Here is a 25,092-nt window from a genome sequence, read left to right as displayed (position 1 = left end):
AGTCAGAAAAAGCATAAAAGATTCCAAGACATCACTTATGAATGAAAGGAAGTAACAAAGTGAACACTATTCCACAAAAGTATATTAAATAAACTCCTCATTTCTCTTTGCCTAACACAGGATTAAGGCGGTAGAGGTTATAGGGGGTGAAGGGATGAACAAGCCAATCTGATGGAAAGAGTATAAGAAAAATAAAAATTTTTTTAAAATTTTAATGAGGAGGGTCCCTGAGACAAATAGGTTTCCATATCTACAGACTGGCCTATGTAAATATTCTAAAAACACTGTCATTAAAAGGCTTAACTCCTTTTCAAAGATCTTGGCTTCTTAAAAGTGATGATTTATACTCTTCTTTCTTGGCAGGTCTCCAATATGTCTGATTAAAATCATGAAAGGAAGTCCTAGATTTGCTGATTGGGAAAATGTCCCAAAATGGTAAGAGGAACGCTGAGTGATTATCACCTTGCTGGCCACTGTGGTTATAGGTTCAGTGTTAAGGAGGCCACCTTGAAAACAGCAATAAGGGCGCCCCCTTCTGCTGGGGCAGGTGGACAACTCTACATTCAACTATCAACAGTATGCTCTACTTACAACCTATCTTCAAATACAGTCACGGGAGACACGGCTAAGAGTACATAAAAGACTAACAAATCCTTGAAGAGTACAAGACAAAATACCTCAAAATTTCTGTTCCAATAACAAAAGGTTGTTGGCAGCTTATAACACAAGAACAAGCTATTTTGTCTCTGTGATTTAATGAAAATGAAAAGTAGCAAAAAAGGTAACGGGGAACTCATTCCACAGTGGTACCAGAAATATTAAATCATTCCACAGTGGGACCAGAAATATTAAACAAAAGTCCTACAGTACTTTTACTAATTCTAAGAAATAAAATGAATAAAATCAAAAGAGAAATTACAGGGGTTCCTGGGTGACTCAGTTGGTTAAGTGACTGCCTTCAGCTTGGGTCATGATCCCAGGATCAAGTCCCACATGGGGCTCCCTGCTCGGCGGGGAGTCTGCTTCTCCCTCTCACCCTCCCCGCTCTCATGCTCTTTTTCTCTCTCTCATTCTGTCTGTCAAATAAATCAGTAAAATCTTTAAAAAAAAAAAAAAAGAGAGAGAGAGAAATTACATTCAAGCTATCAACCAATGGCAGGTATTTAAATAAATATATGGCAAGCCATAAGGTCCTAAAGATACAAAAAAGTAAGGACTACAGTGCCTACCTACAAGGGATTTAAACAATTTACTCCGTACTTCTCAGGTAAACATGTGATTTCTTTCATCACTGCCTGTCACCTCCCAGACTATTCCTCACTACCATTTTTGAGCACGATCACAGCCAGAATTCTGAAGCTATCCCCAAGATTCCTGTCCTCTCATTATTCAGTCAAAAACTAGTCTAGGGGCGCCTGGGTGGCTCAGTCGTTGAGCGTCTGCCTTCAGCTCGGGTCATGGTCTCGGGGTCCTAGGATCGAGCCCCACGTCGGGCTCCCTGCTTGGCAGGAAGCCTGCTTCTCCCTCTCCCACTCTCCCTGCTTGTGTTCCTGCTCTCACTATCTCTCTTTCTCTGTCAAATAAATAAATAAAATCTTAAAAAAAAAAAAAAAACTACTCTAGGTACTGCTGTGAAGAGATTTTGCAGATGTAATTAAGATCACTAATCAACTGACCACGGGCTATAAGGATTATCATGTATTATGCAGATGGTCCTGAGCGAATCACATGAGACTATAAAGCAGAGAACCTTCCCCAGCTCTAATCAGAGAGAGATGTGGTACAAGAGGAGTAGGAGAGATGCAGCAACAGAAGTCAGAACAATTTCTCAGCGTGAAAAGGATTTGCAGAGCCCTTGCTGGCTCTCAAACGTAGGGGCCCACATGCAAAGGACTGGAGAAATCTCTAGGAGCTCAGGCTGGCCCAGCGGACAGTTTACAAAGAAACAAACGTCAACCCTCCAACCACAGGAACCAGAGTCGGAGGACAACCTGAATAGGCCCGGGAGCATATTGTTCCCTGAGCCTCCCAATGAACAGCCTAGCCAACCAACGCCTGAATTTCAGGCTCATGAAACTATAGTAGAGAAACCAGTTGAGCTAATCCCAGCTTCTAACCTACAGAACCAGGAGAACACTATTTGTGTGGTTTTCAGCAGCTATATTTCTGTTCATCTGTTATGGCAGTGACAGAAAAGTAATGCAAGTATTTCCATAAAAGTGCTCAGACATAACAACTCCTCTCATTCTCACAACCACCCTGAAAAGCTATCTCCTTCCACCGCACAGATGAGGAAAGAGAGGAATAAAAGCATTAAGTAACCTGCTGACGACCAGAGTGGTTGATGGCTGACTTACATGTAAGAAGGCTAACTGGCCCATAACATTTATGAGTTTAAAATTTCAGGGTACCTGGGTGGTGCAGCAGGTTGAGCATCAGACTCTTAGTTTTGGCTCAGGTACTAACTTGGGGTCGTGGGTTCAATCCCCACATCCAACTCTGCACTGAGTGCCGAGTCGGCCTGGGATTCTCTTTCCCTCTCCCTGTGCCTCTCCCTGAATAAAATAATAAATCTTAAAAAAAAAATTTTTTTCAGCTAGAAGATGACTGAATCTTACTCTACAACAAAGTAATTTATTTTTAAAGTTCAAAAAGAAGAAACTTTACATAGTTTCAAATGAAAAAGTTCTCTAAATCAAAAGGACAATTTTATAATGTCCTTATAGCAGATAACCTGAGAGAAAAAACTACATTGCTAAAAATGAATACGAACCTATGTAACCACACATTTGTTCCTATACATTCAAAAATCAAGATAGATATTTAGTCAATAAAAGGTTAAGGCCCCACCCCAGCCAGCGAAAGTGCAAGGGGAGTGGGGGGCAGGCAGAGGGAAAGGGAGAGAATCTTAAGCAGGCTCCATGCCCAGCCCAGAGCCCTACGTGGGGCTCAATCTCACACCCTGAGATCACGACCTGAGCCCCAATCAAGAGTCCAAAGCTTAACCGACTGAGTCACCCAGGTGCCCCTAAAAAGTTAAGTTTTTTTGTTTTTTGTTTTTTTAAAGATATTTATTTATTTGACAGATAGACACAGCACAAGTAGGCAGAGCGAGAAGCAGGCTCTTCGCCGAGCAGGGAGCCTGATGCGGGGCTCGATCCCAGGACCCCGGGATCATGACCTGAGCCCGAAGGCAGACACTTAACTGACTGAGCCACCCAGGCGCCCCAAAAAGTTAAGTTTGAATGTAAAATCACTTTTCTTTTTATTCTTAATCCACAAACCCATTAAAATATGGCATTATAAGAAGAAAAAGTTGGGTACCTGGGTGGCTCAGATGGTTAAGCATCTGCCTTCGGCTCAGGTCATGATCCTGGGGTCCTGGGATCAAGACCCACATTGGGCTCCCGGCTCAGCGGGGGATCTGCTTCTCCCTCTCCCTCTGCCTCTCCCCCTACTCATGCTCTCTCTGTATCTGTCTCAAATGAATAAATAAAATCTTTTTTAAAAAATTTAAATTTAGATTAAAAAAAAAAGAAGAAGAAAGTTAAGGGCTGTCTGGATGGCTCAGACGGTTAAGCGTCTGACTCTTGATTTTGGCTCAGGTCATGATCTCAGGGTCGTGGGATTGAGCCCCGCGTTGAGGGTAGAGTCTGCTTGAGATTCTCTCTCCCTCTCCCTCTGCCCCTCATTGCACTGGCACTCTCTCTCTCTAAATAAAATAATAAATCTTAAAAAAAAAAAAGGCAGAAGAAAGTTAAAGCTATATGAGAGCTTTTTTAAAGGAAAAGTGAGGAACAACACCACTTACACCACACTATCCAGACGCTCATACTCCTGCTCAAAGATGAATGAATAAGGAAGATGTGGTCCATATATACAATGAAATATTACTCAGCCATCAGAAAGGATGAATACTCAACTTTCGCATCAACATGGATAGGACTGGAGGAGATTATGCTAAGTGAAATAAGTCAAGCAGAGAAAGTCAATTATCATATGGTTTCACTTATTTGTGGAACATAAGGAATAGCATGGAGGACATTAGGAGAAGGAAGGGAAAAATGAAGGGGGGGAATCGGAGGGAGAGACGAACCATGAGAGAATATGGACTCTGAGAAACAAACTGAGGGTTTTAGAGGGGAGGGTGGGTGGGGGGATGGGTTAGCCTGGTGATGGGTATTAAGGAGGGCACGTACTGCATGGAGCACTGGGTGTTATACGAAAACAATGAATTGTGGATCACTACATCAATAACTAATGATGTACTGTATGGTGACTAACATAATAAAATAAAATTTTTTTAAAAAAGCAGAAAATTTCAGATAAAAGGCAATGATAAGGGGCACCAGGGTGGCTCAGTCATTAAGCAACTGCCCTCAGCTCAGGTCATGATCTCAGGGTCCTGGGATCAAGCCCCGCATCAGGCTCCCTGCTCAGGTGGGAGCCTGCTTCTCCCCCTGCTTGTGCTCTCTGTCAAATAAATAAATAAAATCTTAAAAAAAAAAAAAAAGGCAATGATAATATGGAAAGAAATCAGGGGGAAAATATAAGCCAAAATGGAAATCTATCATTTATTTTATGAGGAAGACAGACTCAGAGACAATCACCTGCAATGGTTTTATGAGATGAATAAAATTTGTTTACTAATCTTCAAAGGGTTACTGCTTAAGACAACAAAAAACTTAAAAGCAATTTGGGTTTCTACTCTTTGAGATTCAGTCAAAAATCAATTTGAAAAATCAAAAACTACTATATTCCAAAACATGAATTATCAAAAGTACAAATGGGAAAAATATTGGGGGGAACCTTTAAATAATCACATAATATGCCTCCAACTTTATTAATCAATAGTACTTTCCTCTAATGATAATTTGTTGTGTATAACTTTTAAATAGGTGTTTGTTTTTTAAGATTTTACGTATTTATTTGTCAGAGAGAGAGAGACAGAAAGAGCACAAACAGGGGGAGCAGCAGGCAGAGGGAGAAGCAGGCTCCCCACTGAGCAGGGAGCCCAATTCGAGACTGAATCCCAGAACCCTGGGATCATGACCTGAGCCGAAGGCAGATGCTTAACTGACCGAGCCACCCACACATCCTTTTAACCTTGAAATCTTGATTCCCAGAAAATGAGGCAAAGATCTGGAAACACAGAAGGTCCTTGGTGGATGGGATACATAATTTCCTCTTAAAAAAAAAAAAAAAAAAAAAAAAAACCCTGGATATCCAACATGTAATGTGAATTTATGTTGTTAAATAAACACATATTTGGTCTTTTACGTACAAATAATATATCCATGTTGTTTTTACATTCAGTGATATTTTTAAAACAGACTCTTTAGATAAAGACAATTTCTAGTCTAAGAAGTATTTTTTAAAAGTTTAAATCTAGCATAGATATCAATTTCAATGCTAATGTCCTATTTTTAAACATCTTTGTCATTATGAATTATGTATATGCATTGACATCCATCATTAATCTGCAGGTGTTCCTAATGTAAATTGCATATACTTGTTTAGATTTCTTCCAAAGGGTAGTAGCATACTAATTCTATTTAGAAAAGTAGGCACCAAGATCTTTTTAACCTGAAAGCTCTGCGAAACTGAACGGGCTAGGAAAGGAACTCAGAGATAATTTGGTCATGTTCTAGTTCAAGTTGAATGGTAGCTTCATGGACGTTCATTTTATTATTTTGCTTTTTACTTTACACGTTACTTATATTCTATGTACCAAATGTTATGTAGTTAAAAATTAACTTATAGGGGAGCCTTGGTGTCTCAGTTGGTTAAGCATCAACTCTTGATTTTAGCTCAGGTCATGATCTCAGAGTTGTGAGATCAAGCCCCACATCGGGCTCCCCACTGGGCATAGAGCCTGCTTAAGATTCTCTCCCTCCCCCCTCTAAACAAGTTAATTTATAGTTGATACACGTTCTTCAAAATATAGTCACAAACATAAAAATGATGAAAACAGTACTTCCTTAATTCCTAGATTTATGTATACATCAATGTCTTGGAATTAATTGAAAAAAATATTCTCTACAGACATTTCACTATATAGAAGAGATCATTACAATCCAGAAAAATTAAAAACCACTTAAAAACTAAAATTTCTCAACTAAAATAAGAACTCTAGTAAAATACACATAGAAAATATAACTTATAGATCTGGTCTTGCAAACCTTCTGTTCTGGCTGTAAATCTATTGTGAGAAGACACTAGGGCAACTAAAATGATGTGGGCTATTAGAAATTCGGGGTTGTTTGAAACTTTATGGAGCAACTAGGATGGATTTATGGCTTACCTATCCAACTGACTGTCTTATGTTTAAAATTTGGCTAATAATAAATATTACAAATCAGTCTATAGTCTGAATTGTGAGACAGTTTCTATTTTCTTCCTATGGCAGTATTATTCTTGTTTCCCTCTTTTTTTTCTATTTGCTTAGTGAATCACAACTATCTCCATACATTTGCCCTAAATTAAAGTCAAGAGGGCTAGGAGTTAAACATTATAAACGTATTATTAGAAACTTTATGTTCAAGTGTCCTCCTACTCTTATTTATTAGCAAAATATTTTTAAAGCCATTTGCCATATAAACAACTCATTTCCTTAGAAAGAATCCAACCTATCAAAACCTACCAAAAGACCAATTTTTAGCCCTAATTTTTTTCCCTTTTCAACAAGTGTTAAAAACAGGTGTCAAAGATAGAACCAGGTTAATCTGACCTGTCCAACTCCAACTTAGCTTTTAACACCTTGTCATAACATCCTTAATCTTTTAACACTCAGGAAGGGTTAGTATTTCTTTGTAAACAGTCCCTCAACTTCACAAAGAGCTTTTAAGGAAAGGTTTCCTATAAGAATATGAATTTCAGTTCTGGTAATCTGACCTAAGAAGAAAATTCTGATCAAAGAAAAGCATTATACACAGATGTTCATTATAGTATTATTCATCTTAGAAAAACATATAAATTCACTTAAATGTCTAAGAAGGAATGACTACCCAAATGATATTTCTTTTATAAGTGGAATATTATGCAGCCATAGAAAATAACGTTCACCCCAAAAATGTGCAATCATATGGGAAATAACTTACAGTGAAGAAAAGGGCAATTACATTTTTTAAACTACATAGAAAAAAAATTAGAAAGTACACTGGGTTTTCAAATTTTTATTGTCCTTTCCCAAATGGTCTACAATTTGCATGTATAACTGTTTCATCTGTAACACCACAGTTATTTTCCTACTGTTCATACTTTAAAATATGTTACTGTCAAACAATAAAAAATAGAAATAAAAACAGGGGTTCCTGGGTGGCTCAGTCAGTTAAGCATCCAACTCTTGATTTCAGCTTAGATCATGATCTCAGGGTCGTGAGATCGAGCCCCACATTGGGCTTTGCGCTGAACATGGAGCCTGTTTGGGATATTCTCTCTCCCTCTGCCCCTCTTTTGCTTTCCCTCTCTCTAAAAAAATACAAATACAAATACAAATACAGGGCGCCTGGGTGGCTCAGTTGGTTAAGTGACTGCCTTCAGCTCAGGTCATGTTCCTGGAATTCCAGGATCAAGTCCTGCATCTGGCTCCCTGCTCAGTGGGGAGTCCGCTTCTCCCTCTGCCCCTCCTCCCTCTTGTGCTCTCTCTCTCTTTCAAATAAATAAAATCTTTAAAAAAAATACAAATACAAATAAAAAACACTACTGTCATTTTAACACTCAGCCCCCATGGAATGCATACCTCCTTCCTTACTTTTCTAGAACACATACTTCCATACACTTAACCATCTGAAACACAGATGAAAATTTTTCAGATATCAACTACAGCCTCAATCTTTTGGAAGATGCACGTAGAAAAAAACTCATTTATTATCTGAAGACTACTAGAGTACCATAGTTAAAATTAATTTGGTTATCAGTTATTATTATAGTTGATAAACACAATTTGACTTCCAGAACCCCTGGGAATTTTTTCCCACCTGTGTCAGATCCTAGGGGATTTTTACTGTTGTGGATGATTTCTATGGTCTATCACATCATCTACAGAGATAATAGCCATTTGGTTACATCTCTTCCCATTCCTCAAGGAAGACCAGATTTATGCACTAATTCAGAAAGCTTTAAAGATGCTCATTTTTTCTCCTTTGTTTTTAACCTTCAATTACATAAAGGCTCAACTTAAGAAAAACTGAGTCATTTTTTAAGAAATAAGCAAATAATTCTTTGAAGTATTTGACTTTATCTCTCTAAACATTTTTTCCTAGCCTCAAATTCATATTTCAATATTGCCCAGATAAATCCAACTGCCTGAAGTTTTCTTTGAAACTATTCAAGACCAATGTATTCAATATCACTCGGTACAATTTTGCTAGGCTGCCCATCTTAAAGGTTTAAAAAAATGGTGACAGTTAAAAATTATTCTCAAATTAGTTCTCCATTTTTATCCTTCAAACAGGCAAGTTTTCCCACCTTGAACATTTCCTCAACATTAAACTCTTCTCTTCATGAACTTGCCCGTCATCCTTATGCAGGGATCATGCTAATATTCTCTGTATCATTTGCTAATCTTCTCTGTATCATTCCAATTTTAGTCTATGTGCTGCCGAAGCAACCACAAACTCTTCTCCAAATACAACCAAGTTGGACCTGAACTTATTTTAATACCCACAAAAAATCATTTAACTTTATATATATTAACATCCAAGGATGTAATTATTTTATTAGTTTTATAGATACAAAGAGATCTTTCCAGAGGAAAGAAATAAGCCCATAGTTGTACTCCACATATATCCAAAATGATTTTTCTTCCTCCTAGGGTAACTGGCATCTCAAAGAGAGGCTGGCTTTTAAACTACTCCATTTTCATAAATTCAAAAATGTAATATACTTACAGCTAGTTGAATAGGAAATGCCTATACTTCGTTCCTGCCAAACTATTAGCAAGCTACTTAATTAATGGGAGTCTACCACTATCTTTTTGTCCTCCAGCAAAAACGGGGCATATGTGAAAATCATTTTTCTATCTACTACACTTACTGTAAAATGTTGAATACTATGGGCAACCACACCAAAAATTATACTCAGAAAAGCCTCTTACTTGCTTCTCAGAGTGTGTTCTACAAACCTGGGAACTTAACAGAAATAAAAATCTCAGACCCTACCCCAAATCTACTGAATCACAACCTACATTTACCAACAAGATGCCTGGGTCAGGGTGCCTGGATGGCTCAGTTGGTTTCGGTTAAACATCTGCCTCCGGCTCAGGTCATGATCCCACGGTCCTGGGATGGAGCCCCGCATCGGGCTCCCTGCTCAACGGGGAGTCTACTTCTCCCTCTCCCTCTCCACCTTGCTAGTGCTACCTCTAACTCTTTCTCTCAAATAAATAAATAAAATCTTAAAAAAAAAAAAAAGATGCCTAGGTCATTTGTCGGCACATTAAAGTTTTGAGAAGCACTAGTCCAGAGGTTAAGACAAAAGGCAGCATGATAAACCATCTCCTGCATCCACATTCTAAGTTGTGCAAAGCTACACAAAATTTAGTCAGCAATGAATAAATCATTCCTAGACACTGTTGGTAAATCTTTTAATTAAATCAGGCCTTTCCACAAAGGTAAAAAACAACAACAAAAAAGAAACATGATGCTTCGTGCCTATTAACAGCATCTTCATTGCACTACCAAAACTATATATTTTTAACAACGTGCTGAAAATAGGTACATCTGTTCTCCATCCTCTATTAAGAAAAGCATTCTTGCTAAAGAATTTCCTCTCCTTTTCAAACCTATAATGTGTCTTATGGATGAAATCTATTTCCAATTGTTTGAAGTTAAAAAATATTAAAGAAGTTAAAGAATTTTAACATAAGCATCCTAATTTGACCAATTTTAGGAAGCATTTATTCACTGTACAAATGCATTACTTAGGTATATTTGAGATAAATACATGTCCCATATCATAGGCCCTGGCCTCACTGTAGGTAGTATGTTATACCTGTAACAAAGGGTCTTCACATTTTCAAGAAGGATTTTCATAAGAAAATATCAAATCATAGCCTACTAGAAATTTGTAATACAATCTGACTCACAAAAGTATAATTTATACAACTTTCCAGAGGCGTATCTAAAATATAACGTGGTACACCTGCACTGACCTGTGCTCTGTTAGTCTACGGGTTTTTAAACAAGATGCTTCTATAAGGACTTCAACTAGAGCCTACCACAAAAGTGCTCTGGGAATAACTTTATCCCTCTACAATCATAGCCTTGTTCTAAACAGAGCCCTTAAGTAAATTAAATCTTAAGAAAAACACTTTTTGTTTGTAAAGAAAGAAACATTTCCTGAACGCCAGAGAATGTTTCCTTGAGAAACTGTTTATGTTACTGTGCTGAAAAGGTGTTTATGTTGCTATAAACACCTTCCTTGTAAGAGGGGATGGAGAGTCTCCCTATTGTTTACATTGTAATCAGCCCTGATTCTGAAAAGATCTACCCTTATTCCTCATGCCCAGACTAACTCACTGCATTCTGTCCCAATCAGATCATTCCCAAAGATATTCTGAATTTGTTTAGCATAATCAACCCATTACATAAGAACAGGGGACCATGGATTCATAACTGGTACTACAATTACCAAGGCCATTAATTAGCAGGTTGTGGTGGTTTATGCTGTGTCAAATTTGTTAAGCATAAACTACATTTCCTGGAATCTCTTCCCTGTATAGTTGCAGCTTAGGGTTGACCAAGAGTAGAATTTGCATAGGTCTGGACAGATCTGTATGGACTTGGAAGCCATTACTCTCTGAAGGTTGTTATGGTTAGAACAGTGACCAGACAGGCTCTGTGGGCGGGTTCAAGCTTATCTTTGCTCTTCTCAGATCCCTATCCACCTTTCCAAACTGGTCCTGTAGGTTAACAGCAACTCCAGGCCCACCAACAGACACAAAGAGATGGTAGTTACACAGAGGCACATGAGTCCACGGCCCCCTGCCCCAGGAGCCTTGTCTCACGCTTGGCTTCTCAGACTGACTAGTTGGGGACTCCACTCATCCTCCAGCTTGCCTCCTGGCCCTTCATTTCCCAAGCTCCTACCATCAATCTTTAAGGTCTAATTTCTATAATAAATCCCTTATTCCATAACCCATTATGGTCTTCTGTGATTAAACCCCAACTGATTCTAAAGGTTTGGTTTACTTGTTGGCTCTAGATTTAAATGGTCTCTTGCCATTAAAGACATGGCATATTCAACAGTAAATGGCAAAGCACACTGCACCTGCTCATACTCAGCTGATAAATGTTAGAACAGGACCTGGAGTTTACGCCCCCTTCTGAACCCTAATTTTTCCCATATAACTTTTCTCTTTTTGTTCCAGCTTTGAGACATAACTGACATATTAAAATATCACATATGTGATGTGCATAATTCGATGTTTTGACATAAATATACACCGAGGAAACCATCACCACAGTCAAGATTATGAACATATCCATCAACCCTAAATCCTTTTCCATGCCTCTTTAAAATCTTTCCCCTCCCTGGCCTGCCCTACCTCCCAAACCACACCTCCCATAACCACTGATCTTCACTGTCACTTATAATTACTTTGCATTTTCTAAAATTGGTATGTCTACATATGGAATCGTACAATATGTACTCTTTTGGGGGAGGAAGTTGGCTTCTTTTACTCAATATAATTATTTAATTATATTAAGTTTCATCCATATTGTTGTAAATATCAATAGTTGATCCCTTTTTATTGCTGTGTAGTATTTCATTATACCACAATTTGTTTATCCATCTCCCTGTTGGTGGACATCTGGGTTACGTCCAGTTTAGGGCTAATGCAAGTAACACTCTGAGGAACATTTGTGTAAAAGTCTTCCTAGGGAAGTATGCTTTCAAGTCTCTTGGGTAAATAGCTATGAATAGAACAACCAGATGGTTGTATACTTAAGGTTTTAAAGAAAAAGAAAAACTGTTTTTCAAAGTGATACACCATTTTAAGTACTGAACCAGCAATGTATAAGAGTTCCAATTGCTCCATATCCTCATCAACATTTGGTATGGCCATTCTTTTTAATTTTAGCCATTCTAGGAGTAGTGTAATAATATCTCATGGTAGTTTTAATTTCTATTTTCCTAACAACTCATGATACTGAACATCATTTCATGTGCTTCTTTGACATGTGTATCTCCTTTCATGAAATGTCTTCAAATCTTTTGCCTATTTTTAAATGGGGGTTTCTTATTATTGGGTTATATATCTTTATATATTTTAGATTCAAGTCCTTTGTCAGATATATGCTTGGCAAATATTTCCTCCCAGCCTGCGGCTTATCTTTTCATCTCCATAACTTTTGAAGAGCAACATTTTTGCATTGTCCCTATCTTCGGGTACCACAGTAGCTTCCTAGGGTTGCCATAACAAAGTACCAGAAACTGGTTGGCTTGAGGCTACAAAAATTTAATCCTTCATGCTAAAAGACAGAAATCAAGGCAATCAAGGTGTTGGCAGGGCCAACCTCCCTCTGAAAGCTCTAAGAAAGAATCCTTCCTTCACTCTGCTAGCTTCTGGCTTCTAGTGGTTGCTGGCACACTCACATTCCTTAGCTGTGGTGGCCTAACTCCAGTCTCTGCCTTGTCTTTGCATAGCTTTCTTCCCTGTGTCTCTCTGGATCTTCACACCACCTCCTTATGAAGACACGAGCCATTGGACTTAGGGCCCACACTAATCCACTACGATCTCTACAAAAGACGCTATTTCCAAATAAGGTCACATACACAGGTATGTGAGGGTTACAATGTCATCTTATCTTTTGGCAGGGGACAAATTCAACCCATAAAAGGCACTCAGATTTTAATATTTTAAAAAGCACACTGAACGATAAATTATTCAGCATAAATTCTGGCCTCCTTGACAACAGCCCGGTCTTACCTCATTCACTGTTCCCATAGAGATATACCCCAAGCTCATTTGCAGGATTTCTTGCCCATGGCCTTACTTCCCCAAAACAGATTCCAGTGACACAGTCAGTTTAGTTTAAGCATCTACTCTTGGCTAACCCCTCTTTATCAACTATTAGGTAAAGGTAATGTGAAGAGGAAAACATTGTTACATGATCTTCTCTTTTATGATCTCCCCTCCTTGACCTATGCCCAATTAGGGTACGAAAATTTGGAGGAACAGGTTAGGGCAGTGACAACGCTCAATCTGCACTAAGAAGTGCTTCTTCTAGTTCTAGCCCCGTCTTCCTTCAATACCACCTAGAAGAAAATAGAAAATGCTTCTCCAAAGAAACATGTTCTAACGATCAACTGCTGAATAAATAACCCCAAACTCAATTTAAAAGGACAACAGCCATTTTACTATCTTTCATGGTTTCTGGGTCAGGAATTCAGGAAGGCTTGGCTGAGCAGCTCTGGCTCAAAATTTCTTATTCGGCTGCAGTTAGATGGTGGCTGGAGCTGCTGGGGTCCAGGGAAGCAGAAGGGTGGCTGGACATCTCAACGCAGCTAAGTCTTCTCAGTCTCACCTCACAACTTGATGGCCTCAGGCTAAATGGACTGCTCATACGATGGCTGCAGCTTTCGTAACCAAGCATTACATTCCAGCCAACAAAGAGGAAGCCACACAGACTTTCATGATCTAGCTTCAGAAACCACCTAGAATCATTTCTGCAGTTCTTTGTAAGCTGGAATAGTCACAAGAGCACACTCAGCTTCAAAGGGGAGAAACAGCACCCCCACTTCGTGATAGTAATGTCAAAATCAAATTATAAGAAGAACATGTATAATGGGAGATAATGTGGAAATATTTATAAAATACAATTTACTCCCAAACATATCCTCCTGGGGCTGTGAGAACAGGAGACTGCTCCATACAAATTAAAGGCCAAAGACAAGGTATATACTAAAATCCCTGGGGCTCAATGTTTTGCCCATTCTTGTTTCTGCCAGTCCTCTTTTCTTTCTCGACTACTTACAGTCTAGTATACACTACTGACTCAGGTACTCAGGTGCAGTGCGTTATAAAAAGGAGAGTCAGAAAAATTATTTACCCAAAGTCACACAGAGAAACTGATGGCAAGCACTTCCCTCTCAGCTATGTCATTCACAACCCCTTCCACTCCAACATTCTTCCTTACAATCAGGGCCCAGAAACCTAGGTTCCACTCTAGCCCTACCAATAAATAATTATTAAGAACTACTGGGGCACCTGGGTGGCTCAGTCCATTGAGCATCTGCCTTCGGCTCAGGTCATTATCTCGGGGTCCTGGGATCGAGCCCCACCCACATCGGGCTTCCTGCTCAGCAGGGAGTCTGCTTCTCTCTCTCTCTCTCTCTCTCTCTCTCCCTCTGCCCCTCCCCACCGCTCGTTCTCTCTCTCAAATAAATAAAATCTTGGGGGGGGGGGAAAGAACTATTTATAATTCAGAGTTTCATGTCATTCTTTCACTGGTTTCAATTAATTTCTCATTGAAACACACACACACACACACACACACACTTTCCTTAGCCAAAGGTTTTGGATAACTCACCAATTATGGTTCATGGTATCTATTCACTAATTTGAGTGCCAAGGAATTGTGATATCTCCCTTTCTACTTCCATAAATCATGATAAACCACAAATCTTCATTCAAATATACCATTTTTAGGTACTTCATTTACTTTAAGATTCACTCATTCTCTATAAAATGTAATGGAAAATAAACTAAATTCCATACAATAAATATTTATTTATTGTATGGAATACACCAACTGCATGCCAGGCCTTCTGCTATGTGTTAGATGACAAAGCTGAGTAAGGCAGTCTCCTGCTTCTTACATAGCTAAGCATCTAACCATAAAGGCAAATTTACCAACAACCATTATATAACCACACCACAGGCAAGCCTTCTTAAGGCTTAGGAGACTCAGTTAAAATCACACACAAAAGAGATTACCTGTAAAGAAAAGTAGGTAAGTACTTGAGAGAAGAAAATGAAAGGCGTCCATTGTAGGCAAACGGAAAAGCATAAGCAAATAACCCAGGGTAGAGGGACTATATGGCTTGATAAGGAACTACAAGTGAACTTGAAGTATGGTTATAGGTACCTGGCTATTTGTGACCAACCGTGAGGCTAGAAAAGTAGCAAGGGCCAGCCTGTAATGTTCCTTACAGAGTACCATAAGGAGCTGAATTCTATAGGCAGTAGACAACCACCAAATACTTTTAAGAGGCAGAAAAACTTGAGGAGACCCATGTTTTCAAAAGGGTAACTGGCCACAATGTAAAAAATGGTTTGAGGAAAAGGAGCCAGGGAGTAGGAAAAACTACTAGGTTTGGGTGAAAGAAAAGGAGGGGCCAAAACCCGGAGTCCGCAAAACAGATACAAGAACATCCAATCTGGTGACTGATACATTGAAACAGGGCTGGTGGGGAGGGGTAAGAATCAAAGTATCCTGTCAGAATGAGAATCTACAGAAGTTGGTAAGAAGCATGTGTCAAAGTCAAATAGATCAAAGGGTAAGAGAGGAAATAAACCAAGCCGACAGTGATTTTAAACTTACTTTCTGCAGAAAGCTTGGTTAATTACAGAACAATATCCATAAATGGCATACTGAGTGATAGAATATGAGCTAAGGAGATAATCACAAACCCAAGAGTGTGACTTTTCATCCTGGGGATCATCTTAGTCCCCTCATAAACCATTTTTCTCCTCCTAAGACAAAACTGGAAGGTAGAAACCAGAGCGCCTGAGATGTCAGGGAACAAGAAACTTTAAAAAACAAAGTCGTGGAGAGAAATAACAGAATAAAAATGGCATCTGTACAAAGTACACATATATAACAGCAAAAACAACATTGGGCAAGGGATAAGATTTTGAAAAGGTTAGCCTGTAAGCTTTAAAATAAAACCTTTCCAGGGCGCCTGGGTGGCTCAGTTGGTTAATCGGCTGCCTTCGGCTCAGGTCATGATCCTGGGGTCCTGGGATCGAGCCCCACGTCCAGCTCCCTGCTCAGCAGACAGCCTGCTTCTCCCTCTCCCTCTGCCTACTTGTGCTCTCTCTCTCTGTCAAATAAATAAATAAAATCTTTAAAAAAAATAAAATAAAATAAAACCTTTCCTGTTGCAGTAATTCCTCATTTGCTCTTACCTTGATTGGGGAGCACTGCTTCCTTTGCCCCACTGGAGGATGCCTGAAAGGCCGGTGATGAAATGCACTTCTCTTACTACAGAGAATGGTAGTATCAATGGGCTGATTTGCACCAACGGTAGGTCAATTTTTTGTCTTCTCCTTTGCTTCTACATCCTCACCTTGGGAGGCTTATATTACAGGTTAGCACTAGGCCTGGCATGTAACATTAGAATATCTCCAAGCACTAAGGGCTCACATTAGCTACTAGCATTAGATGCCACCTATGGCCTGACCCCAGCTTGGCCATTTCTCAGCTCTTTTTACGTTGAGCTGAAATGTCCCTTCACAGTCCATCTTCACATTCCCAAAGAAAGCAAGGAGAAAACACATTTCTGTTTTGCCATCTCTGAAAAATTAGGGACAGTGTTCACTAGTCCAAAGTCACCTGCCCTGCTTATACAAGGAGGAGAGGCTGGTGAGCATTCTGGGCCCACCAGTTAGACTGCTGGCTCTCCCTTGCTTCTGCAGCCTCTCCGTCCTGAACATAGTTTCCAGAGCCATAACCATCGAGTAAATACTATTTTTTTAACTTTTAAATATTAAACAACCACACAAAGCCAGTCTTCAGTGAAACATGTTGTTGGTATAAGGATACAGATTTCTGGCTTTGAATCACTTCCAGTTATTATGCATTCCAAATCACATGCCAAAATTTTAATGAACTTTCAAATTTACATTTATGAAAACAGACCCTGGCACACATAAATGGGCTATTTTGCCATATCACTTTTCAAAAGGTGCCTCGTAGCTAAAATGATTCTGAGCTGTCTTCCATCATTCAAGATGAACTCTACAAAAGAACTAAGTGTTCTTACTTTTACACTAATTTATTCTACATTGGTTTTACTCAGCATATGGTAAGCATATGGGAAAGAGAAGTGTATCTGGAAGCTGTTAGAACTGCATGTAATCAAAATTTACCAGTAGAAACCTAATTTGATTAATTGAAAATTAAAGTTGCAGTTAATCACTTGCTATTTAAGAGAGAGGGAGAATATCACTTAAAAATGAATCCTTCACAAACACGTAACATTAATTTTCGTTGTTGCAAATCAATACTTACTATTCAATTGGCAGGAGCAAGAATGCAAGGCACCCGTAAAGTCTCCAGGAGGGTAGGCCCTGGCTTAATGCTAAAGTGAATAGTCAATTTTAAGGACAATATCTACTTTTGACAAAGAGCCTGTTTCTTAAAACATGCCTCTATCAGCTAACTGATCTTTAAAGGGGAGAAGGGGACAAGCTGAGTTGAGGTCAAGTTTTCCACCCATGCTTAGCTCTAAATTTGAGCGCTTATATACAGCCTACAAATTTATATAATCTGTTAGTTCAGCATCTCCAGGAACCCACCTCTTACCTTACAAGGTACGAAAAGAACATCAGCCTCTGATGAAACTGATGATCTGAGGGAATATTTCTTAAGCCTAAAATTGTCTGCTCTGAGTGACCAGGGCCTATGCTCAAAACTTCCAATTTTTAAAAAATGACAATGGCATCACTATAAAAAGATATTTATAGAAAGATCAAATCTTACATAACCCTTCTAAAGTTTGCCTTAAAAACCAGACCCTTACGTGTTTCCTCCTTCCCTCCCAAACCTCTGGTATAACACAGTAATCAAAACCAAAATTAATCTCATGTTCAAAGCTAGTGGATGATTTCTCAGGATTACCCAATTTCCTCCTGCCCATGCATGCAAGATTTTGCTTACTAACTATAGCAAGCTCATTGTCTTCTTCAAAGGCAGAGCAGCAGTATTAGACGAAAATTAACCAATCACATAACACTATGCAGCCTATTCCCAAAATGGAAAAAAAAAAAAAAAAACCCACAAAAAACCCTCAAGCAGAACAACAGACAAGTCAACAGGCTCAACATTTTAAATGTTAAAATCATAATAAAAAGTACATTTTACAATAACAACATATCATCAATCCAAATGCAGTGTGCCTAATATCTAGGCTAAGCGTTAAAATATAACACATAAAAAAAGAATAAAAGAAAGAAAGCAGCTTATATGGGAAGAGAAGTAGGCATACTAAAGCTGAAAATTAATTAGGAACATTAAGATATTCAAATTTACATTCCCTCCTGCTTAAACACAAAAAGGGAGGTTCTGTTGCAATGTATCACAATAAATTATTTTAGGCTCTCCTACTGACCAGAATCATAGTGCCATGCTTTTCAGACTGCTTTAAATTTAAAATATGTTCAACTTCCCCGTCATAAAGTCCATTAGTATTGGTCTCACAAAACCCCAGGTAAAGGCAAAACCCACACAATGCTTGAAATGCATGAGTAATAATGACAACAGATCTATTCCCTTACCTTTCCCCACATTCCACCCTGCCTCCTTTATAAAGGAAAATGTCTTCAGTCTTATCAGTTTCCTTTCACAAACACTCTGCTTCATGTATCCTCAGGAGGCCCATCCACTAAAGGCAGAATGAAAGTGTTTACAGATGGTAGAAAGAGATAGGGGAGGACACTACCCCAGAGCCAACACTATCATCCCAGGATCTAGAGACCTAAAGAGAAGAAATTCTAGTCAACAAAACCCCAGTCATGGCTTTAGTGAGGAACTGAAAGTAAATCTTGGAGGTAAAGAATGAAGAAGACAAAAGATGGTTAAAGATTCGGGCTGTAAGAAAGGATTGGACAGATAAGCACAAACTACTGCTTTTTTACAAAGTCAGACTCCATGCAATTCAAGTTTATAGAGACTGGCCTCTTGAATTAGAAAGAACTAAATAAAACAAAAAGTATTAAATTTTCTTTAAAAAAATCTTTTTTAACACAGATGGCAAACTATAGCTGGCATGGTCACTAAATGCGTATAAAATAAACATATAGACCCCATAGGCCCAGCTCTTAAAAAAAATGGCCAAGGATCCCAGTTTTACTGTACTCAAATCATTTCTAATTTATGGCATCACTAATTCATACACCTGTCATCTCTATAGCCTCAAGGGAACTAGCAACCAAAAGAACATGTTACACGATTTCATTTCAAGCAGTTTCATTTCCAAAAGTCAGGTGATTTTGTAGAGAAGGGTGGTGAAGACATGACAAGGAATTACAACCCAAAATAAACCAACAGGAATTATAAGAACTAGAATCCTGCTCTTTCCATGCAGGAGAGGTAACTATTGTATTAAGCTCCCTATTTTCCCTAGTATACAGTGCCCACAGGAGTTATTTTGTGAAGATCTACATGAACACCAGGTCTGCTTAGATCTGTCAAACTCTTTCCATTCAGAATCCAGATTGGGTACCCTCAACATCTGGTAGCACAATCACTGAAGCCTACCTAAGCTGGTGATCTATTTTTTAGTGTGTTCACTATAGGCAGTATATCCATTAAAATGTGGACTGAAAGGTGTATTTACTCTGCTTAAATTTCAGATGAATATAGTGGGAAGAAGTGTTTATTCTTTGGAATTCTTTATCTCTGGATAAAAGTGGTTATCACTCTCTAGTAGGACCTAGTCTGAGTCATTAAAACACCCTTGCTGGGGATGCCTGAATGGCTCAGTAGGTTGAATGTCTGCCTTCAGCTCGGGTCATGATCCCAGAGTCCTGGGATTGAGTCCCACATCAGGCTCCCAGCTTAGTGGGGAGTCTGCTTCTACCTTGGCCTGCCACTCCCCTGCTTGTGCATGCTCGCTCGCTCTCTCTGACAAATAAATAAAATCTTAAAAAAAAAAAAAAAACTTGTTGGAGGGTTGTTTCTCTTCTACCTTGCTTTTTCTCCTGAGACAAGTATTTATTAATATCTACACTTGAGGTTTTTGGTTGTTTTAAGCATAAACAATTGAACTACTGTGTGTGATAACATGTTAAAAGCAGCTCACCACGGCAAGACTGTAATTATACCACAGCCCAAATCACTTCTGTTACGTACACATCAATGCATCTTTCACTAGCAAAATAACTTGTATCTTATATCCACATATATCTTTGAAAACTGATTACAATTATGTTTCATTAATACCACAGATTTTTGCTTTATATTCTGCCAAGTAATTTAAGTAACTTTTGTTGTAAAAAGAACTATATCCATCAGAGCACAGTACAATGTCCAGGATACAGAATTTTAAAAACAACTTAATTTGAATCTGATATGAACTACTTACAAACCTGGGCAGGCCAGCTGACTTCTCCGAAGATTGGGGTTATCCACAATACTCCCTTTATCTCAGGTAAATTATAAGGATCAAATGTGAAATGTTTTATGTACTCAAAATTCCTGTACAAAACCATAAAGAAAAGGACTGACAGATTTTACTATATAAATATTTAGTATTTCTGTATGGCAAAAGACAAAGGCACCACTACCAAATGAGTAACTAGAAGAAAACAATTGCAAAACACATATGACAATGGATCAATACCTTTAAAGAACTCCAACAACTGAATATGCAAAAGAACTCAAGAGACAAAAATGAGCAAGAAATAGAATACAAATAAATGAAAAACAAAAGAAATGGTAGTCAACCTCACTGGTAAGCACCAAAAAAAAGATGAATTTTGCCAAAAGTTGGTGATTGTTAATACTCAAAGTTGGAAGCACTTATGGAAATGGGCATTCTCATACACTGTCCTTTGGTGGGGGGGGGGGGGATTTACATAGGTCTACATAATCTTCTAGAAAGACATATGGTAAAATGTTATTAAATTTTAAAAGTCATACATCCTCCCATCATTTTTAATATTTATTCAACTGAACTATAAGTACCAGTATTCAAAGATAATATACTCAGGGATATTTTTCCATTACTGTTTAGAAGAATAAAAACTGGAAGTGTGATTGTCATCAATAGCAGAAAGGCAGAATAAATCAGTTGATTCTCTCTATAAAATATTATTTAGCCAATAAAAATAATGAATTCTGAAAATGGATAAATTCCTAGAAACACAAAATCTTCCAAAACTGAATCTGGAAGAAATAGAAAATCTGGATAGACAAATTACTAGTAACAAAATTGAATTGGTGATCAAAAAAGCTACCAAAATATAAAAGTCCAGGACCAGACAGATTCACAGGTGAATTACACCAAACATTTAAAGAAAACTTAATACTTATTCTCCTCAAACTACTCTCAAAAATAGAAGAAGAAGGAAAGCTTCCAGATACATTCTACAAGGCCAGCATCACCCTGATACCAAAATGAGAGAAAGTCATCACAAAAGAAGAAAACTACCGGCCAATATCCCTGATAAACAGAGATACAAAAATCCTCCACAAAATATTAGCAAACCACATTCAACAATACATTTAAAAGATCACTTACCACAATCAAGTGGGATTTATTCCAGAGATGCAAGGATGGTTCAATATTTGTAAATCAATCAATGTGATAGACCATATCAACAAAAAAAGGATAAAAATCTTACAATAATGTCAATAGACGTAGGCAAAGCATTTGAAAAATTCAACAACTGTGCATGATAAAAACTCAATGAAGTAGGTTTAGAGGGAACATCCCTCAACATAATAAAGGCCATATATGAAAATATCTAACTAACTAATACGTTGGTTAGTTAGCTAACATCATACGTAATGGCAAAAACTTGACAGCTTTACCTCTAAAATCAGCAAAAAGATAAGGATATCCACTCTTGCCACTTTTACTCAACATAGTACTAAAAGTTCTAGCCACAGCGATCAGACAACAAAAAGAAGTAAGAGGCATCCGTACCAGTAAAGAAGAAGTTAAACTGGCACTATTTGCAGATGACATGATACTATACATAGAAAATCCTAAAGACTCCGCCAAAAAACTACAAGAAGTAATACAAGAATTTAAAAAGTTGCGGGATACAAAATTAATACCCAGAAATCAGTAACATTTCTATACACTAATAACAAAGTAGCAGAGGAGGAATTTAAAAAACAATTCCATTTACAACTGCACCAAAAAGAATAAAATACCTAGTAATAAACTTAACCCAGAGGTGAAAGACTTGTACTCTGAGAACTATAAAACACCGATGAAAGAAACTGAAGACGGCATAAAAAATTGCAAAGATATTCCATGCTTGTGGACTGGAAGAATATTGTTAAAATTATTACCAAAGCAATCTATAGTCAATGCAATCCCTATCAAAATACCAACAACATTTTTCACAGAAGTACAACAAATAATACTAAAATTTGTATGCAACCACAGAAGACCCTGAATAGCCAAAGCAATCTTGGTAAGAAACAAAGAAAAACAAACAGGCAAAACTGGAAGTATCATAATCCCAGATTTCAAGATATACTTCAAAGTTGCAGTAATCGGAGCACCTGGGTGGCTCAGTCATTAAGCGTCTGCCTTCAGCTCAGGTCATGATCCCAGGGTCCTGGGATCGAGCCCCGCATCTGCCTCCCTGCTAAGCGGGGAGCCTGCTTCTCCCTCTCCCACTCCCCCTGCTTGTGTTCTCTCTCGCTGTGTCTCTCTCTGTCAAATAAATAAATAAAATCTTAAAAAAAAGAAAAAGGCTGCAGTAATCAAAGCAGTACAGCACTGGCACAAAAACAGACACATAGATCAATAGAACAAAACAGAAAGCCCAGAAATAAGCCCATACTTATATGGTTAATTAATCTGTGAGAAAGCAGGCAAGACTATAAAATGGGGAAAAGACAGTCTCTTTAATACATGGTGGGAAAACTGGACAGCTACATGTGTAAGAATGAAACTAGACCAAAATAAACTCAAAACGGATTAAAGACCTAACTGTAAGACCTAAAACCACAAAAACTTTAGAAGAAAGCAAAGGCAATAATTTCTCTGACATCAGCTGCAGCAACATTCTTCTAGATATGTCTCCTCAAACAAGGAAAACAAAAGCAAAAATAAACTACTGGGACTATATCAAAATAAAAAGCTTTTGCACAGCAAAGGAAACCATCAACAAAACAAAAAGGCAACCTACTGAATGGGAGAAGATATTTGCAGATGATATATCCAACAAGGGATTAACATCCAAAATATATAAAACTCAGCACAAAAAAAAAAAGAAGAAGAAGAAGGAGGAGGAGGAGGAGGAGGAGGAGGAGGAGGAGGAAAACAGGGCTGAGAACCTGAATAGACATTTCTCCAAAGAAGAAATACAGATGGCCAACAGACACATGAAAAGATGTTCAACATTACTAACCATCAGGGAAATGCAAATCAAAACTACAATGATAACCTTACACCTAGCAGAATGGCTACAATCAGGAAGGCAAGAAATACCAAGTGTGGTAGAGAATGTAGAGAAAGGGAACCCTTGTACATTGTTGGTGGGAATATAAATTGGTGCAGCCTCTGTGGGAAACAATATGGAGATTCCTCAAAAAAAATAAAAATTCAGTTTTAATTTTTTTAAATTATTAAAAATAATTTAAACGATAAATTAAAAATATAATATGATCTAATAACTCTACTTCTGGGTACTTACCCAAAGAAAATGAAAATACTAATTCAAAAAAATATATGAACCCCTTTGTTTATTGCAGGATTATTTACAATAACCAAGATATGGAAACAACTTAAGTGTCCATCAACAGAGGAATGGATATTGAAGATGTGGGGAGTATATGTGTGTGCGTGCACATGCACACATACATACATACAATGGAATATTGCACAGCCTTAAAAAAAGGATAAGATTGGGGGTGCCTGGGTGGCTCAGTCATTAAGCATCTGCCTTCAGCTCGGGTCATGATCCCAGGGTCCTGGGATCGAGCCCCACATCGGGCTCCCCGCTCTGCAGGAAGCCTGCTTCTCCCATTCCCCCTGCTTGTGTTCCCTCTCTCGGTGTGTCTCTGTCAAATAAATAAATAAAATCTTAAAAAAAAAAAAAAAAGATAAGATCGTGCCATTTGTGACAACATGGATGGACCTAAAGGATATTGTGCATGCACACATACATATATACAATGGAATATTGCACACCCTTAAAAAAAAGGATAAGATTGTGCCATTTGTGACAACATGGATGGACCTAAAGGATACTGTGCTAAATAAAATAAGTCAGATTGAGAAAAACAAATACCAAATGATTTCACTCACATGTGGAATCTCAAATAATAATAATAATAATAATAATAATAAACAAAAAAGCAGAAGCAGACATATAAATATAGAGAAAAACTCATGGTTGCCAGAGGAGATGGGAGTGGGGGTTAGGTAAAATAGGTGAAGGGGAGTGGGAGATACAGGCCTCCACTCATGAACTTGTGGAGATAAAAGGCAGAGCATAGGGAATACCAGTGATTGATACTATAATAGCATTGTATTGTGGCAGATGGTCGCTACATTTGAGGTGAGCACAGCGTAAGGTATAGAGAAGTTGAATGACTATGTTGTACACCTGAAACTAATGTAATATTGTATGTCAACTATACTTAAAAAAAAAAAATTAGGAATTATGTATCTCTGCATCTACTGATCTTGAAATATGTCCAAGACATGTTTAACTAAAAAATTCAAATTAGAGATCCATGTAAATGGTATTAATGGTATTAATTTTTAATTTTTTAAATGTGTCTATTTTATTGACCATATGAGAAAGATGTGGAAGAAACACATCATAATGTTAATATTGGTCACCACAAAAAGTTGATAATAGAGGAGCTATGGGTATTTATGTGTACACACGTGTATAGAGGGATGTTTTGACTTCTGGGTTGAATAATTTACAAAAATTAAATGTGTTACTTTTATAATTAAAAAAAAAAAAACTGGGACGCCTGGGTGGCTCAGTTGGTTAAGCGACTGCCTTCAGCTCAGGTCATGATCCTGGAGTCCCGGGATCGAGTCCCGCATCAGGCTCCCTGCTCGGCAGGGAGTCTGCTTCTCCCTCTGACCCTCCTCCCTCTCATGCTCTCTGTCTCTCATTCTCTCTCTCTCAAATAAATAAATAAAATCTTTAAAAAA

The 25,092-nt window shown here is 38.1% G+C and overlaps 1 protein-coding gene and 1 pseudogene across 1 annotated transcript in view; both read right to left on the bottom strand.

Annotated features, from left to right (window-relative positions):
* Positions 1–25,092, bottom strand: part of MLLT3 (MLLT3 super elongation complex subunit) — a 288,667-nt gene that overhangs the window by 166,420 nt on the left and 97,155 nt on the right. The window lies entirely within an intron of this gene.
* Positions 8,487–8,615, bottom strand: LOC116624499 (annotated as a pseudogene).

Source organism: Phoca vitulina, unplaced genomic scaffold (genome assembly GCF_004348235.1).
Source record: "Phoca vitulina isolate PV1807 unplaced genomic scaffold, GSC_HSeal_1.0 scaffold67, whole genome shotgun sequence".
NCBI lineage: Eukaryota > Metazoa > Chordata > Mammalia > Carnivora > Phocidae > Phoca > Phoca vitulina.
This window is presented reverse-complemented; position numbering and strand designations above follow the sequence as displayed.